The sequence below is a fragment of the Schistocerca americana genome, chromosome 11 (genome assembly GCF_021461395.2).
Source record: "Schistocerca americana isolate TAMUIC-IGC-003095 chromosome 11, iqSchAmer2.1, whole genome shotgun sequence".
Classification (NCBI taxonomy): Eukaryota; Metazoa; Arthropoda; class Insecta; order Orthoptera; family Acrididae; genus Schistocerca; species Schistocerca americana.
This window is the reverse complement of record NC_060129.1, coordinates 116887331-116905754: the sequence shown is the minus strand read 5'-3', so window position 1 is coordinate 116905754 and position 18424 is coordinate 116887331. Positions and strand designations below refer to the sequence as shown.

The 18424-nt window shown below is 42.3% G+C and overlaps 1 protein-coding gene across 1 annotated transcript in view; it reads right to left on the bottom strand.

Annotated features, from left to right (window-relative positions):
• LOC124553762 (cation-dependent mannose-6-phosphate receptor-like) overlaps positions 1-12818 on the bottom strand; it is an 87720-nt gene extending 74902 nt beyond the window's left edge. Inside the window, exon 1 of the mRNA XM_047127698.1 lies at positions 12572-12818. The gene's annotated coding sequence lies outside the window, so the exon portion shown is untranslated. The remainder of the gene's footprint in view (positions 1-12571) is intronic.
• Positions 12819-18424: the final 5606 nt, after the last annotated feature.

The window sequence follows — 18424 nt, the reverse complement described above, 5'->3', positions numbered from 1 at the left end:
TATTTTCATAGATCCCAAGGCAATCGAGTAAATGTTAAACTACCAGTGGACAACAAACGGCAGCTCATCAATAGAAGTTATACCTTACCTGGACAAAATTATGTGTAAATCAAAGAACAATGTACAACTGGGACCAACGGAATGAGGCAGTACAGATGTTAAGACACGGGCCTCATATTTGGGAAGATACGAGTTTGTTCTTGTAAGAAAACGAAATTGCTACAGGTGCCCTTATTATTTTATTTATTGTGTAGCTACCAGGTTCTATCTGTATCTGTGATGTCTCACCAACCATCAACTGTGAACAGCTGAGCTGACAGTTAATGACTGGCGAGACAATATCACAGTTACAGCCTGTGTAAACCAGTTAAATTGGCCACTGATGCATTGTATATATGGACTGTGATAACCCCTTCAGCATCAACTAAGGCCCGAAGATGGCACATTGAAGTGCCGTGACTTGTACATCAACATCTACATGACTACTCTGCAATTCACATTTAAGTGCTTGGCAGAGGGTTCATCGAACCAAAATCATACTATCTCTCTACCATTCCACTCCCGAAGAGCGCGCGGCAAAAACGAACACCTAAACCTTTCTGTTCGAGCTCTGATTTCTATTATTTTATTTTGATGATGATGTGCCGTAACAAGACAGCCACGCCACTCTGAAGTAGCCGAAAGGCACGCGTTAAGCTCACGCAGATTGGCGTGAGCTCTGAAACAGGATACGTAATGAATCCTATAAAGAAAAGTACGTAGCTTCTGGAATACTTAACTTTAATCCATCATTTGTATACACCGTTCTTGATGAGACATGCTTCATACGATAACTATCAATTGCTATGGCGCCTTGCTAGGTCGTAGCCATTGACTTAGCTAAAGGCTATTCTAACTATCTGCTCTGCAAATGAGCGAGGCTTCGTCAGTGTGCATCGCTAGCTACGTCGTCCGTCCAACTGGGGCGAGTGCTAGTAAGTCTCTCGAGACCTGCCGTGTGGTGGCGCTCGGTCTGCAATCACTGACAGTGGCGACACGCGGCTCCGACATGTACTAATGGACCGCGGCCGATTTAAAGGCTACCACCTGGCAAGTGTGGTGTCTGGCGGTGACACCACAGATGATCATTCCTACCTATGTAGGTTGGGCTCAACAAAATATTTTCGCATTCGGAAGAGAAAGTTGGTGACTGAAATTTCGTAAATAGATCTCGCCGCAACGAAAAACGTCTTTGCTTTAATGACTTCCATCCCAATTTGCGTATCATATCTGCCACACTCTCTCCCCTATTACGTGATAATACAAAACGAGCTGCACTTTTTTGCACCCTCTCGATGTCGTCCGTCAATCCCACCTGGTAAGGATCCCATACAGCGCAGCAATATTCTAACAGAGGATGAACGAGTGTAGTGTAAGCTGTCTCTTTAGTGTACTTGTCGCATCTTCTAAGTGTCCTGCCAATGAAACGCAACCTTTGGCTCGCCTTCCCCACAATATTATGCATGTGGTCTTTGCAACTGAAGTTGTTCGTAATTTTAACACCCAGGTACTTAGTTGAATTGACAGCCTTGAGAATTGTACTATTTATCGAGTAATCGAATTCCAACGGATTTCTTTTGGAACTCGTGTGGATCGCCTCACACTTTTCGTTATTTAGCGTCAACTGCCACCTGCCACACCATACAGCAATCTTTTCTAAATCGCTTTGCAACTGATACTGGTCTTCGGATGACCTTACTAGACGGTAAATTACAGCATCATCTGCGAACAACCTAAGAGAACTGCTCAGATTGTCACCCAGGTCATTTATATAGACCAGGAACAGCAGAGGTCCCAGGACGCTTCCCTGGGGAACACCTGATATCACTTCAGTTTTACTCGATGACTTGCCGTCTATTACTACGAACTGCGACCTTCCTGACAGGAAATCACGAATCCAGTCGCACAACTGAGACGATACCCCATAGGCCCGCAGCTTGATTAGAAGTCGCTTGTGAGGAACAGTGTCAAAAGCTTTCTAGAAACATGGAATCAACTTGAGATCCCCTGTCGATAGTGGCCATTACTTCGTGCGAATAAAGAGCTAGCTGCGTTGCACAAGAGCGATGTTGTCTGATACCGTGCTGATTACGTATCAATAGATCGTTCCCTTTGAAGTGATTCATAATGTTTGAATACAGTATATGCTCCAAAACCCTACTGCAAACCGACGTAAATGGATTACTCCTACTACCCTTCTTAAACACTGGTGCGACCTGAGCAATTTTCCAATCTGTAGGTACAGATCTATCGGTGAGCGAGCGGTTGTATATGAGTGGTAAGTAGGGAGCTATTGTGTCAGTGTGATCTGAAAGGAACCTAATCGGTATACAATCTGGACCTGAAGGCTTGCCCGTATCAAGTGATTTGAGTTGCTTCGCAACCCCTAAGGTATCTACTTCTAAGAAACTCAAGCTTGCAGCTGTTCGTGTTTCAAATTCTGGAATATTCCATTCATCTTCCCTGGTGAAGGAATTTCGGAAAACTGCGTTCAATAACTCCACTTTAGCAGCACAGTCGTCGGTAACAGTACCATCGGCACTGCGCAGTGAAGGTATTAACTGCATCTTGCCGCTTGTGTACTTTACATACAACCAGAATTTCTTCGGATTTTCTACCAAATTTCGAGACAATGTTTCGTTGCGGAACCTATTAAAGGCATCTCGCATTGAAGTCCGTGCCAAATTTCGCGCGTCTGTAAATTTTAACCAATCTCCGGGATTTCGCGTTCTTCTGAACTTCGCATGCTTTTTCCGTTGCCTCTGCTACAAAATAAGTAAGATCATAGAGACGGCTTCAGGCATTTCCTTTTCTTACAATAGTGAATGGCCGTGGTCCCCCAGACCTCCAGTCAAAAGGATAGACATACAAAAAGAGTCTGCTCTGTCCGGGCATGCTGATTTTGGTTTCCAATCATTTTCCTAGCTCATTTACTGTCCATACGATTTCCTCCAACACCACATTAAATTATCTGTCACATCCTCTTAAAAGCATGCTGATATATTGGATGAAAACAACAAGTTTACTGTTAACAGTCACTGTGTTTTTATCTTCACAATGAATTTTAAAAGGTTTAAACCTCGTTCATTTGGAGGATTTATGCATATTATGGCATGTGTGTGTTGTGTTATGACTTTTGGGGTAGCCCATGGCACAGTCTCCAGTCTTTAACACAATACACACACACACACACACACACACAAAAATCTACCTGATGACAGAAGCTTCAACCTTTTAAATGCATTGTGGAAAAGAAAAATCATGATTTTTAATATTAAACTTGTTGTTTCAATCAGAGTAAATAACAGTCACAATAAAGGCAAACCTAAAATATTTGCATTTAAAAACATTTATATATTATGTGGGTATACATTTTAAGCTATCTGTTTTCATTTTATTGTGATGACAAATCCTATATCAATGTGAGATAATTACTGGATGAATAAATATGGAAGCAGCAATTTTTTTCACACGATAGTAGTTTTTCCTCTAATTCCTCTACATATGGCTGATAAAAGTACAAATAGTATTTAGTAGCACAGTAATTAGTTTATTGCTAATACAGTAGAGATAAATTTTTTGTCTGCTCCTGTGAACAGTGGTACTGAACTAACTAGGACCATCTGTATCCCATTCTACTTGAGGAAGTAACTAAACACATGGAAAACAGTCAATGGCTGTCAGTTCAGTTGAATATGTGGTTTAGATAGCACTTGTACCAGTTCTATTGACAGAAGATGGAGAATGGATTTTTCAGATTTTGAATTGCAAGTTCAACCTGCGAGGCCTGCCTACACCAAATAATACCTAAAATTACTCACCACAACAAATAAAATGGCCCAAGTCTCAAGTACTGGTTTCCAGACATACCATTATAGGATAATTTTGAAACACCCTGTATAGACACAGTGGTGCGCCATTCTCTTTCTCCCAGCTTCAAACTGACTTCCCCATCCAGTTATAGGGACACTTACAGTTTATTGTATGCTGGAACAAACGACAGTGGAATTCAGCAATTTCCAAATTAACAAACATTGCTAGAGGTGAAAGAGAGTGAAGAGTGATGGATTAAAATACCAGGACTGACCAGGGATCAAACCCAGGAGCTTTGGAACGATAGTCTGACACTTTACAAGTAACAGTATTTTACCAGGTTAATGAATGTGTGCCTCACTACAAGCCAAAACTAAAAGTTTAACTTGTTCAATATTATTAACATAAAATACCACCCAGCCAATCAAAGTTTCATTTCCTTCCCTCTTGCATTTGTTAATTTTTTTCAGATGATATATTTCTGGTTAAGAAATAAACAAACACACCTTTATTGAAGTGATCAATTCCACTCAACTTTTCATTAACCTTTCTTCTGTGTAGATTGATTATTAAATGAAAAATAAAATTATACCTAAAGTCACACGTTGATGGGCTTGGAGTCAGTTTTCAAAACTGACAGGAAATAGTGCAAGGGGCATAGCGGTATGTTCATTGTCCAGAAGTAACTGGTTGGTGTTACTTGTGTCTTCAGTGATGGGGTGCAAAACCATGTTTGATTAAGTTATCCGAAGCACGTTGTGTGTTAAAGAGTATTGTACAAGAGAGACCAGTTGAATGGCGCTGAGGATTGCAATGCGATATACTGTGATTTTTGCAGTCACCATATGCCTTGGATTTTAAGGCTGTCAAGCTGTTTGTGTGAAATCATATCAGTTATATGGTAGGGCTTCAGTTTTGGCACTGTTCTGCAGTCAAGATGAAAGCTAACCCTTACACAACACTCCTGTAACAGAGAACCCGATCTCGTCTCTGTCACTTGGTTGTTAATGAGCTACAAAACGTGACACTTCCAACATCTAGCACAGTATGAACATGGTTGCATTGTAACAGGCCTGACACCATTCCCAATTCCCAAAAGAACAACCCATTTGCTTACACATATCTTAATCTCGACAGTAAGTTTGCAGCTGATCCATCGAGGCTTGCTGAGACTTCACTCTGTTTTACAAAGCTGAGTGAGTGTAGTAGTGTATGAAGAACACAGTCACACTATACCGTAGGTGCAGTTACCTATACTACATCTGCAGGCTAAAAACAAAGAAAAAAATAAAATTTCTGCACTCGATGAGAAGGAAAAATGGTGAAACATCAAGGGCAAAAACGTGTATGAGATTCTTAAAGTATATGAGGTGCAACCCTGTGCAACATCCACCACAGAGTTACGAGTTCTTTAGTCCAGTTGCCATGTTTACACAATAATATACCAAACCAGGCAGACAAAGGCCATTTTGGTTGAGTACTACTGACCAATTTGACAATTGTTTTCAAAGATTTCCTGTATCCATTTCCATATTATAAAAATATGTAATTTGGATATACTAGTGTAATATGCTTACCTTTAAGGTAAGACATAACAAACGAGGGGGATTGGAGTAGGGGCGTACAAATGCTCTGATTTTATCACCTAGTGTGCTACATATATCCAACAGTAATGAAGACAAACAAGTGGAATATATGTTCATAGCGATCAAGACCCTTAACAGATAGTGCCCAACACACGTCCTCTACGAACCTCCTAAGGCAGGCGGGTTTGCCTGCTTCGAAACTGCTTTTCCAAGTCTTGAAGGGCATACGAGCATATAATTATACCTGGCCACACTAACATAAATTTTCTATACAACAATCCTTCCAATGTGAAATTTAAGCAGAGGTTTTCACCATTAGACGTATCTCTACTTCCGTTTGCTCCTACCCGTCATACGAACTGCAGCCACACATATATTTTCAATGAAATCTTTAAACAGAGTAATTCATACCTTTCAAATATCTGCACTTGGCACGTCCGCCCTGTTCCGGCGTAACGACAAGCGCCGACACGAAGATCGAAAATGTAACCACAGGGAAGGCAGTGAGAACATGACAGCCAATAGTACGCTGACTAGGACCACACCACGACAGGAGCGGTTTCTATCTGAAGAGAATATAAGTGCCGCTTCCACCAGCCTCGGCTGCGCACTAGTAGAACCGGACTAGAAGAGTCATGACTTGTGATCCATATTTATTACTTGCACGAACATTGTATATAGTGAAAGACATTGATTATTCGTATGTCACCCATCGCTTGTGACAACTTGTTGTAAATACAAAGTTAAGTACTGTCAATTCATTTACTGTAATAAACTCCATTAATATGATTTGCTTGTATGTTGTCTAACTATACAAGAAAACAGCTTCCTAGGCACCCTATTATAGACACGAGTGGGCAGGAAACCACATGCCCATGGCGAAATCTTCGTAATATACTCACTAGAGTGTCCCAGGAAGAAACCACATCTGACTCCATACAATGACTTCAAACATTAATTTATCTTAATTTTCAACTGCGGCACAAGAAATAGTTTGGGGGGATGTCTTCTATTCCCTTCTCGGATATAAACAAACACCTTTGTGGAATTACTTACAAACTTACTCAACCATATGACACACATGCTCCCCTAAAAACCAGAAAACTAAGAAGGAAACTTGCACCTTGGCTAACTGATGGACTAAAACAGCTTGTGAATCACAGATGCTGCACATCAGGCGTACATACGGCACCCCACTCCTGAAAATCGTACTGCTTACAAATTGAAGTAGACCAAAGTCAGTCAAGCTGTGAGAAGTGTAAAACTCAGGCATGTCCATACATTAATTGTCAAGAGGAGTAGATCAGCTGCCCTATGGAAAAATCTGCATGGTGTTGTTATACGCAGAGTATAAGCTGAAGTTGATCCCATTGTCCCAACTGAAGAACTGAACCGGTACTTCACATTACCGATAACCACGATTTAACCACAAACAAAACAAAGACTCACTGATTACTTGGTTGAATTTACAATGAAATCCAGACCATTAGCTGCTTATAGACATTGATAGTATCAACGGGGAGATTTGAAAATGTGTGCCCCGACTAGGACTCGAACCCAGGATCTCCTGCTTACATGGCAGACACACTATCTGACAGCCTCTGATGATAGTGCGACTGCAGGGACTTACTTCTGGCAAGTTCCCTGTGAGACACATACTTCCATCTTATTGTCCGCAAATTAAAGTTGTAGTACTCATTACTCGCGGCCGTCAATCTACCAATTCCCGTAAGAGACTGAGCAATGTGAGTGCATCTGCACTGGAGAAGACCATTGGCCAGTAAGCCTTATATATATGAAAATGGTATCCGTTCTTTCGGACGTGTCCAAAAAAATAGGTACCATTAGTGATCTTGCAACTCCCGAAGAATGAAATTACAATGACATCCAGACCATTAGCTCCTTACTGCCGTTGATGAATATCAACGGGGACAGTTGAATGTTTGTGCCCCGATTGGAACTCAAACCCGGGATCTCCTGCTTACACGGCAGACACACTATCCAACTGAGCCACCGAGGACACAGAGAATGTGTGACTGCAGGGACTTATCTCTAGCATGCTCCACATGAGACCCACATTTCCAAATTATTGTCCACACACTACATTTGTAGTGCCCCTGCCCGCTATACTCATTACTCACAGTAGTCAATCTACCAATTCCCGTAAGAATTAGAACAATGTGAATGTACCCCTCACACTGAAGAAGTTTGTCCGATACAACAGATACCATCTTCATATACTAAGGCTTACTGGCCAATGATCTTCTTTAGTGCAGTTACACTCACATTGAAACTTCCTGGCAGATTAAAACTGTGTGCCCGACCGAGACTCGAACTCGGGACCTTTGCCTTTCGCGGGCAAGTGCTCTACCAACTGAGCTACCGAAGCACGACTCACGCCCGGTACTCACAGCTTTACTTCTGCCAGTACCTCGTCTCCTACCTTCCAAACTTTACAGAAGCTCTCCTGCGAACCTTGCAGGGCGAAAGGCAAAGGTCCCGAGTTCGAGTCTCGGTCGGGCACACAGTTTTAATCTGCCAGGAAGTTTCATATCAGCGCACACTCCGCTGCAGAGTGAAAATCTCATTCCGGAAACATCCCCCAGGCTGTGGCTAAGCCATGTCTCCGCAATATCCTTTCTTTCAGGAGTGCTAGTTCTGCAAGGTTCGCAGGAGAGCTTCTGTAAAGTTTGGAAGGTAGGAGACGAGGTACTGGCAGAAGTAAAGCTGTGAGTACCGGGCGTGAGTCGTGCTTCGGTAGCTCAGTTGGTAGAGCACTTGCCCGCGAAAGGCAAAGGTCCCGAGTTCGAGTCTCGGTCGGGCACACAGTTTTAATCTGCCAGGAAGTTTCATATCAGCGCACACTCCGCTGCAGAGTGAAAATCTCATTCTACACTCACATTGCTCAAACTCTTATGGGAATCGATAGATTGACTACTGTGAGTAATGAGTATAGTGGGCAAGAGCATTACAAATGTAGCGTGTGGACAATAAGTTGGAAGTGTGGGTCTCAGAGGGAGTGTGCCAGATATAAGTCCCTGCACTCGCAATATACTCTGTGTCCTTGGTGGCTCAGTCGGATAGAGCACCTGCCATCTGCACCTGCGGGTGAAACATGAAACCAGGTCAGCCGCTTTGGCATCATCTGCTGGCAACAGAGGTAGTGTGTCAGGAAGTTTAAGGTATCACCACACAGCAGCCAAACTTTGGCTGTCTAGAAGGCTGTGGGCCATCACTGATTACTTTATGGGAGTAAACGACTGAAGACATAAAAAAATTCTATGTAATTTCTGTTATTTGCAACACTATGAAAAAACATATCATGTATATTAGATCAGCTCTACTGGACGCAATGGCATCACAATCCAAATGATGAAGCTCATTACTGACTTACTACTGTCCACTATAACAGGTGTCTTCAACCACTCATTAACTACAAGCATTATCCCCGAGGCCTGAAAAACTGGGACTAACTAAGCCACTACACAAAAGGCTGCCGCACCACCTTTTGGTTATCGATCTATCTGAATTCTTCCCGTGCTGTTCGAGGCCTTAGAATATATGGCCCATGACCAGCTAAGAAACTACCTAACTAGAAACAACTTAGACTAACACCAATCAGGTCTCTGCAAACACTGCAGCACACCATTTGTTGTAATAAATGTAACAGATGGCCTGAAGCTTGCCTTGGATGCACAATCATGCGCTTTCTAGACTTAAGCAAAGTCTTTGAAATTGCTGACTTTGACATTTTATTTGCCAAGCTTGGCACCCTAAACGTCTTGCCAAGTGCAGTGCAACATTTTCACTCATACCCGACATCTCACCAGCATTGCATCATGTCCGGCACCACAGAGTCACAATGGAGGCAGACAATATCAGGTGTCTCCCAGCATTCAGTATGAGGTCCTATACTCTTTTCACCATACATAAATGATATGTCGTCAGTTTTGTCCTACTGCAAATACCACATGTAAATTGATGATCTCCAGTTGTATCTAAGTGCAAAACCAATTATCCTAAAGACAGCTATCACGAATCTCAATACCGGACTGTGTGGACTATCAAAATGGGCGCAGAAGGTAGGATTAAAGCTCAATCCATCCAAAACCCAAGTGGTACTGATTGGTCATTCTAGGCTACTTTGTCCGAAATATTGGGAATCCCTCCCATCTTTAGTCCTAAATGGGACAAATATCAACTTCCCTTTCTTGGCAAAGAACCTAGGAGTAACAACAGATGAAAATCTAAATCGTACTGAGCATGTAACTGCATTAAGCAAGAGGGTATCAGCGTCTCTCCACGTCATAGAAAAATATAAAAAGCTCTTCCCTATTGATCTCAAAAATAACGTAAGATATTTGCATAGCCTCTGTCGTCTCCACTGTATTTTCAACAACCACTGTCCGTCATATCTCTCCTCAACCTTAACACTCTTATCCGAACTACAAGGCAGGAACACCCATTCCTATCAGAGCAAAATCCTTTCAAACCCACTCCACTGTTTAGCCACTTTCTCGAAGTCCTTCTCAGTAGCAGGAACCTGACTCTCGAATAACCTCTAGCATTGTATTTGAGAACTAATTACCGTGTCCAGCCCCAGAAGACAATTTATGACATATCTATTAACCATGTACATCCTTCTTTCCAATCAGATCTTCCTCATTTCCCAACATTGATGCTGATGCAGTCTCCTTAAATTTCCTTACTCCAGAACTTGCTTTATCAGAAAACATTTGTTTCGTATAGCTATAAATTCTTTTTATATCTGCCACTATCATTATTGTTATTATTATTTATGTTACTATTACCACCATTAGTGGCAGCAGAAGTCCTGCCAGTATTAACTTTAGGACCCACTCACAAACCAAACTCCGCGCCGTCATGACATCACACACGACAACACCCTTACGTCACGGGTCAAAGCCGACACGTGGGATTGGACGCTTCTGTCAGCCCTAACTTTATTAGTTCACAGTCAGTATTATCTACTCACACTGTCTCTATAGACATTCAAATAAATACTATTTCTCACATTAAAATTAATTTTTTGGTAACTATGATTACATAAAGGTACTACATGTGTGAAACTCGGGTTTGATGTAAGAGATGGCCCATATAAAGTAAGGTTAAAAAAAATAAATTAATTAATAAATAAGTAAAAGAAGTAATAATATATCTTTAAAAAATTTCGCTGGATAGCTCTCTAACATTCAAGATACAATCAACTTCATGTCAAGTTTATCTCTTGGGGCACAACATATTGCCAAATTCAATTAAACAGTTGTATCAAAAATGGAACTTTTGGAATCTTGCCCCCTCTTAGACAAATATATGTGGGCATCCACAGTGTGTTGGGTCAACAGAAGCGTCCGATTCCACTCGTCAGCTTTGACCCGTGACGTAAGGCTGTTGTGGTGTGAGACGTCACGGAGTTTAGTTTGTGAGAATGGCAAGTTTGTAGGTCTTGTTTTGATGTGATTGGTGGTGCTCAGAGTTTCCATTCAAACATTTCATGCTTCCTCTCAAAAATTCATATGGATAAAGGACGGAAAAAAATGGTCACTAGAAGTGAGACGTTGCTGTTGACTCTGGCAAACCTAAAGCAAGTACAGTCACCTGTTGCTGGGCATACTGACCTGAACATGATCTTGGCATTGAAATAAAGCATATTCATAAAGGGATCATTTTACACTGATATTGGATATCTCGGTTTAATACAAGGAGAAACATAACCATATAGCATATGATGTTGTTCTTACTGTCACTTAGAAGACAGGTTTGATGCAGGCCTCCAACCTAGTTTATCCTGGGCAACCCTCTTCATCTCTGCATAACTACGGCATTCTACATCCACCAATAACCCCAACTATTAAATATGAAACAGTTCCAAAATTCTAATGACATTACAAATGAGTTATGTGTTAACTATTTGATGTTAATCATGCATGTGAGAAACATTTTAGAGAAGGTTTGAAATTGTGTTTAAAGTCTGTTAGAAAGTGCACTATTATTATCAAACACTGGATGAGTATATTCTTGGTAATTTGGACTTTGAAGCAAAAGCTAGTTCTCCATGCATCTCAGTCTTTATGATTTGATATCATCTGAACGACATGTCGTGAAATAATATTAATTTGCAGGTACATCCACCAGTATGTGAAAATACTGTCTGCAAAATGCACTGTAAATACAGTCAACAGTAAATACGTAATAAATTAAAATATCACGCCTGATGTTGAACCTGTACTGCTAGAACAGTGATTAAGTGATACTTTTTTCCTTCCTTCATTTTGTGGTAGGAGTCAGTGAGAAAATTTTTGTACAGGTGTGAAACTGTGTGTACTGTTTGTTGAAAGTCACTTAAAAAGGAAGGAAGAACAAAATTTTGTACTGTGGACATTCACAGCTGTACAACTGTATCATGATGCCACTGTATATTGATCAATCCTTAAGTAATTATATGTTTATGGAAACGTTGTGCGCTATAAAAATTGAAGAAAGAAACTAACACATCTGAGCAGTTCGCTACAACATATTAATTGAGTAATTTTATAAAAAACACACGCACACTTTCTTCAACTGTTAAACAATTCCATTGTAAACAGTTTGTGTACTTTCAGTGAGAAAGTGACAAACAAAATCTGCAGCACATATATTCTCCAGCTAAAACTCTCCTAAATTTCGAAAAGTATAACTGATAACTGCTACTTTCGAACACCGAGAGAACTTACATGCATTGTTTCAGATAAATTTCAGTAATATTAATCCTCTCAGACACACGCCTCCAACAGGCTTCAAGTACCAAAACAAAGACTCGACATGTAAACATGTGAGTGATTCAGAACAACTGACAGCACCAATATTTACCGGCATTGCCTAACTGTCACAAGTCGCTCGTCCATAATTTGAAGATCATCACATAAGACGAATTAACAGCGCCTCTTCCCATACCGCATCCAAAATAACATTAAACGCACGTGCAAATTCTACAAATTACGAATCCTTCCTTTCTACACTGCATCGTGTAGATTCTAATGGTTGACGCTCGAACTGCTATTATAAGTTGTGAATTCACTTTAATATTTCAGGTAATATATTCATCATTACATATTCATGCACACTGTAATTACCTTGTATGAATAATAAACACTTTGCACACACTATCGTGCTCTTGATTTTTAATTGTTGCTGCAGACACTAATTGTCGTATGAAGGTAACAACTGCAACACAAACATTGTAACCGCCATAATATATCCGTCATAACGGCGCACTGAACCACCCAGCGAGTCATCTGTTAATAATTCGCAGATTCCGAGATAAGTGTTAAATTTATCGGTCGGCAATTGTCGCAAACTTCAACGTCTCTTTCCGGAGTATGGCATCTTACCAAGTTGTCTTGATCTCCGCTAGGGGCGTTAGTTTACCTGCTTCGTGGTGCCATCTCGCGTCGTTTCGCTGCATAATTTGTAAATGGAAGGATGGGTGGATATTCGTACTTCGTACTGCACAGCCCGATATCCGATTGAAAACGAGATGATCGTAATTCAGACTGCGCAATAGGTTGATTATTGTAGAACACTTCTATTCAGTGACTACAGTAAATACCGAACAGGCGTTTCATGTTTGTCTCTAAAGATAGAGTTCTAACAATGAAAGAAAACTGCAATCAGTTACGCTTTTATTGAATGGACGATTTGTTTACCCTATTATATACGTAATATAGTTTCGGACCTAGCCGTGTCTGACGCTATCACCAGCGATGAACAGAGGTATAGTTAAGACTGTGCACAATGAGCAAGTGATGGTGGTTGCATGCCCTTAAAAAATTCCCTTTCTCGTCCACTGAGCTTTCTAATTTTGGTCTGGCACATGCCACACAATCAGAGCCGTACCGAAGTCATTCTGAGCGACTGGGAGAACTGTCAAAGGTGCCACCCCTCATTATAACTGTTGTTGTGGTCTTCAGTTCGAATACTGGTTTATTGCATCTCTCCATATTCCTCGTTCCTGTGGAGCCCTAATCTCCCAGCAACTACTGCACCTACATCACCCAAGATCTGCTTACTGCAGTGACCCCTTGTCTCAGAATGGGTCCTACTAATCGATCCCTTCTTCTAATCAGGTCGCACCACAAATTTCTTTCTCCCCAATTCTATTCAGTACCTCCTCATTAGTTACGTAATCTTCAGCATTCTTCTGTAGCATCACTTTCAACTTCTGTATCATCATTTCAAAAACTTCTATTCTCTTCTTGAATAAACTGTTTATCGTCCTTGTTTCACTTCCATAGGTGGCTACAGTCCATACGAATACTTTCAGAAAAAGACTTCCTGACACTTACCTCTACACTCGATGTTAACAAATTTCTCTTCTTCAGAAGTCCTTGTCTTGCCATTGCTAAGTCCACATTTTATATCCTCTTTACTTCGGCCATAATCAGTTATTAAAGCTGCCTAAATAGTAAAAACTATCTATTACTTTAAGTGTCTCGTTTCCTAATCTAGTTCCCTCAGTATCACGTGATTATAACTATACACTGAATATTTTTCTGCGCTGGTTTAGCGAATTTTGTACGTATAATTAATAAAACTGAAGCATTATTGAAAGTGTTACTAATTAACAATAATATTGCTCACAACAGATTAAATGTTTCTTAGAAAATATATCAACTACCTAAAAAAATTCATAGTAAAACAAAATCGATATCTTATTATTTATAGTATTGGTTTTACTGTGATATATATTAGGTTGCTGTGTAAGTTCATAGTGTTTTCTCGTAAGTTTATTAAACACATTAGATATACATAACAGACACTTCAGCCGGCCGGAGTGGCCGAGCGGTTCTAGGCGCTTCCGTCCAGAACAGCGCGACCGCTACGTCGCAGGTTCGAATCCTGCCTCGTGCATGGATGTGTGTGATGTCCTTAGGTTAGTTAGGTTTAAGTAATTCTGAGTTCTAGGGGACTGATGACCTCAGAAGTTAAGTCCGATAGTGCTCAGAGCCATTTGAACAGACACTTTAGTCAGCAATAATAGTCTTCGTTATTTACAAGTCTGCCAATGCTGGAGTAACTTCTTGTTTTCTCAACTTCATAAATCACGAGGTTTTGAGGCGAGGAACTTAACGAGGGACGTTCGGAGCGCATTTTCATCCAGAAAGGAAGATGTTCGACAGAAAGTGGAAAAGGTGAAAATCTGATGGCGCAAAATGAATAATGTGAGTGCGATATTGTACGGCTTTCCAACGCAACTCCGGTTCTAGCAGAATGCAGCCGGCCGATGTGGCCGAGCGGTTCTAGGCGCTTCCGTCCGGAACCGCGCTGCTGCTACGGTCGCAGGTTCGAATCCTGCCTCGAGCATGGATGTGTGTGCTGTCCTTAGGTTAGTTAGGTTTAAGTAATTCTGAGTTCTAGGGGACTGACGACCTCAGATGTTAAGTCCCATGGTGGTTAGAGCCATTTGAACAGACACTTTAATCAGCAATAATATAGTCTTCTTCATTATTTACAACAATCAGCCAATGCTGGAGTAACTTGATTTCTCAACTTCATAAATCAGGAGGTTTTGAGGCGAAGAACTTAACGAGGCACGTTCGGATCGCATGTTCATCCAGTAAGGAAGATGTTCGACAGAAAATGGAAAAGGTGGAAAGCTGAAGGCGCAAAATGAATAATGTGGGTGCGATATTGTACGACTTTCCAACCCAACTCCGGTATAGTGTTTTTTGTCAATCTAGCAGAATGCAAGCGGGCGTTATCGTGGAGTAATATCACTTGAGGCTATCTTCCTGATCGTTGTCCTCCGACTGCGTCTGCAAGACGCCTCAGTTCAAAAAATGGCTCTGAGTACTAAGGGTATTAACTGCAGAGGTCATCAGTCCCCTAGAACTCAGAACTACTTAAACTTAACTAACCTAAGGACATCACACACATCCATGCCCGAGTCAGGATTCGAACCTGCGACCGTAGCGGTCGCGCGGTGCCAGACTGAAGCGGCTGGAACCGCTCGCTCACAGCGGCTGGCGACGCCTCATTTGTTGACAACAAATATCAGTAGTGATGTTTACACCCCGGGGACGTAATTCGTAGTGCACTACACGTCGCTGTTCCAGAAGATGCATGGCATTGTCTTTCGCGGGTGCATAAAGGTCTTGTACGAGGTGCATTCAAGTTCTAAGGCCTCCGATTTTTTTTTCTCCGGACTGGAAAGAGATAGAAACATGCGCTTTGTTTTAAAATGAGGCCGCGTTCATTGTCAATACGTCCCAGAGATGGCAGCACCGTACAGCAGATGGAATTTTACCGCCAACAGCGAGAATGAGAACCGTTTTAAATACTTAAAATGGCGACGTTTTCCTTACTTGAACAGCGTGCAATCATTCGTTTTCTGAATTTGTGTGGTGTGGAACCAATTGAAATTCATCGGCAGTTGAAGGAGACGTGTGGTGACGGAGTTATGGATGTGTCGAAAGTGCATTCGTGGGTGCGACAGTTTAATGAAGGCAGAACATCGTGTGACAACAAACCGAAACAACCTCGGGCTCGCACAAGCCGGTCTGACGACACGATCGAGAAAGTGGAGACAATTGTTTTGGGGGATCGCTGAATGACTGTCGAACAGATCGCCTCCAGAGTTGGCATTTCTGTGGGTTCTGCGCACACAATCCTGCACGACAACCTGAAAATGCGAAAAGTGTCATCCAGGTGGGTGCCACGAATGCTGACGGACGACCACACGGCTGCCCGTGTGGCATGTTGCCGAGCAATGTTGACACGCAACGACAGCACAAATGGGACTTTCTTTTCATCGGTTGTGGCAATGGATGAGACGTGGATGCCATTTTTCAATCCAGAAACAGAGCGCCAGTCAGCTCAATGGAAGCACACAGATTCACCACCACCAAAAAAATTTCGTTTAACCGCCAGTGCTGAAAAAATGATGGTGTCAATGTTCTGGGACAGCGAGAGCGTAATCCTTACCCATTGCGTTCCAAAGGGCACTACGGTAACAGGTGCATCCTACGAAAATGTTTCGAAGAACTAATTCCTTCCTGCACTGCAACAAAAACGTCCGGGAAGGGCTGCGCATGTGCTGTTTCACCAAGACAACGCATCCGTACATCGAGCTAACGTTACGCAACAGTTTCTTCGTGATAACAACTTTGAAGTGATTACTCGTGCTCCCTACTCACCTGACCTTGCTCCTAGTGACTTTTGGCTTTTTCCAACAATGAAAGACACTCTCCGTGGCCGCACATTCACCAGCCGTGCTGCTATTGCCTCAGCTATTTTCCAGTGGTCAAAACAGACTCCTAAAGAAGCCTTCGCCGCTGCCATGGAATCATGGCGTCAGCGTTGTGAAAAATGTGTACGTCTGCAGGGCGATTACATCGAGAAGTAACGCCAGTTTCATCGATTTCGGGTGAGTAGTTAATTAGAAAAAAAATCGGAGACATTAGAACTTGAATGCACCTCGTACCAGGAGTTGCTGCTTTGTTTGGGTTGAACCATTCTTTTCTTTTCCTAATGTTAAAGTAAACACTATTTCTCGTCACCAGTAACAAAACAGGATTGGAATGGTAAGTGTTGTTCACGAGCCATTTGGTGGCAAGCAAGCAGAGGTGCACAAATACACTACTGGCCATTAAAATTGCTACACTACGAAGATGACGTGCTACAGACGCGAAATTTAACCGACAGGAAGAAGATGCTGTGATATACAAATGATTAGCTTTTCAGAGCATTCACACAAGGTTGGCGCCAGTGGCGACACCTACAACGTGCTGACATGAAGAAAGTTTACAACCGATTTCTCATACACACACAGCAGTTGACCGTCGTTACCTGGTGAAACGTTGTTGTGATGCCTCGTGTAAGGAGAAGAAATGCGTACCATCACGTTTCCGACTTTGATAAAGGTCGGACTGTAGCCTATCGCGATCGCGGTTTATCGTACCGCGACATTGCTGGTCGCGTTGGTCGAGATCCAATGACTGTTAGCAGAATATGGAATCGGTGGGTTCAGGAGGGTAAAACGGAACGCCGTGCTGGATCCCAACGGCCTCGTATCACTAGCAGTCGAGATGACAGGCATCTTATCCGCATGGCTGTAACGGATCGTGCAGCCACGTCTCGATCCCTGAGTCAACAGATGAGGACGTTTGCAAGGCAACAACCATCTGCACGAACAGTTCGACGACGTTTGCAGCAGCACGGACTGTCAGCTCGGAGACCGTGGCTGCGGTTACCCTTGACGCTGCATCACAGATAGGAGTACCTGCGATGGTGTACTCGACGACGAACCTGGGTGCTCGAATGGCAAAATGTCATTTTTTCGAATGAATCCAGGTTCTGTTTACAGCATCGTGATGGTCGCATCCGTGTTTGGCGACATCGCGGTGAACGCACATTGGAAGCGTGTATTCGTCATCGCCATACTGGCGTATCAACCGGCGTGATGGTATGGGGCGCCATCGGTTACACGTCTCGGTCACCTCTTGTTCGCATTGACGGCACTTTGAACGGTGGACGTTACATTTCAGATGTGTTACGACCGGTGGCTCTACTCTTCATTCGATCCCTGTGAAACCCTACATTTCAGCAGGATAATGCACGACCGCATGTTGCAGGTCCGTTACGGGCCTTTCTGGATACATAAAATGTTCGACTGCTGCCCTGGACAGCACATTCTCCAGATCTCTCACCAACTGAAAACGTCTGGTCAATGGTGGCCGAGCAACTGGCTCGTCACAATACGCCAGTCACTACTCTCGATGAAGTGTGGTGTCGTGTTGAAGTTGCCTGGGCAGCTGTACCTGTACACGCCATCCAAGCTCTGTTTGACTCAATGCCCAGGCATATCAAGGCCGTTATTACGGTCAGAGGTGGTTGTTCTGGGTACTGATTTCTCAGGATCTATGCACCCAAATTGCGAGAAAATGCAATCACATGTCAGTTCTAGTCGAATGAATACACGTTTATCA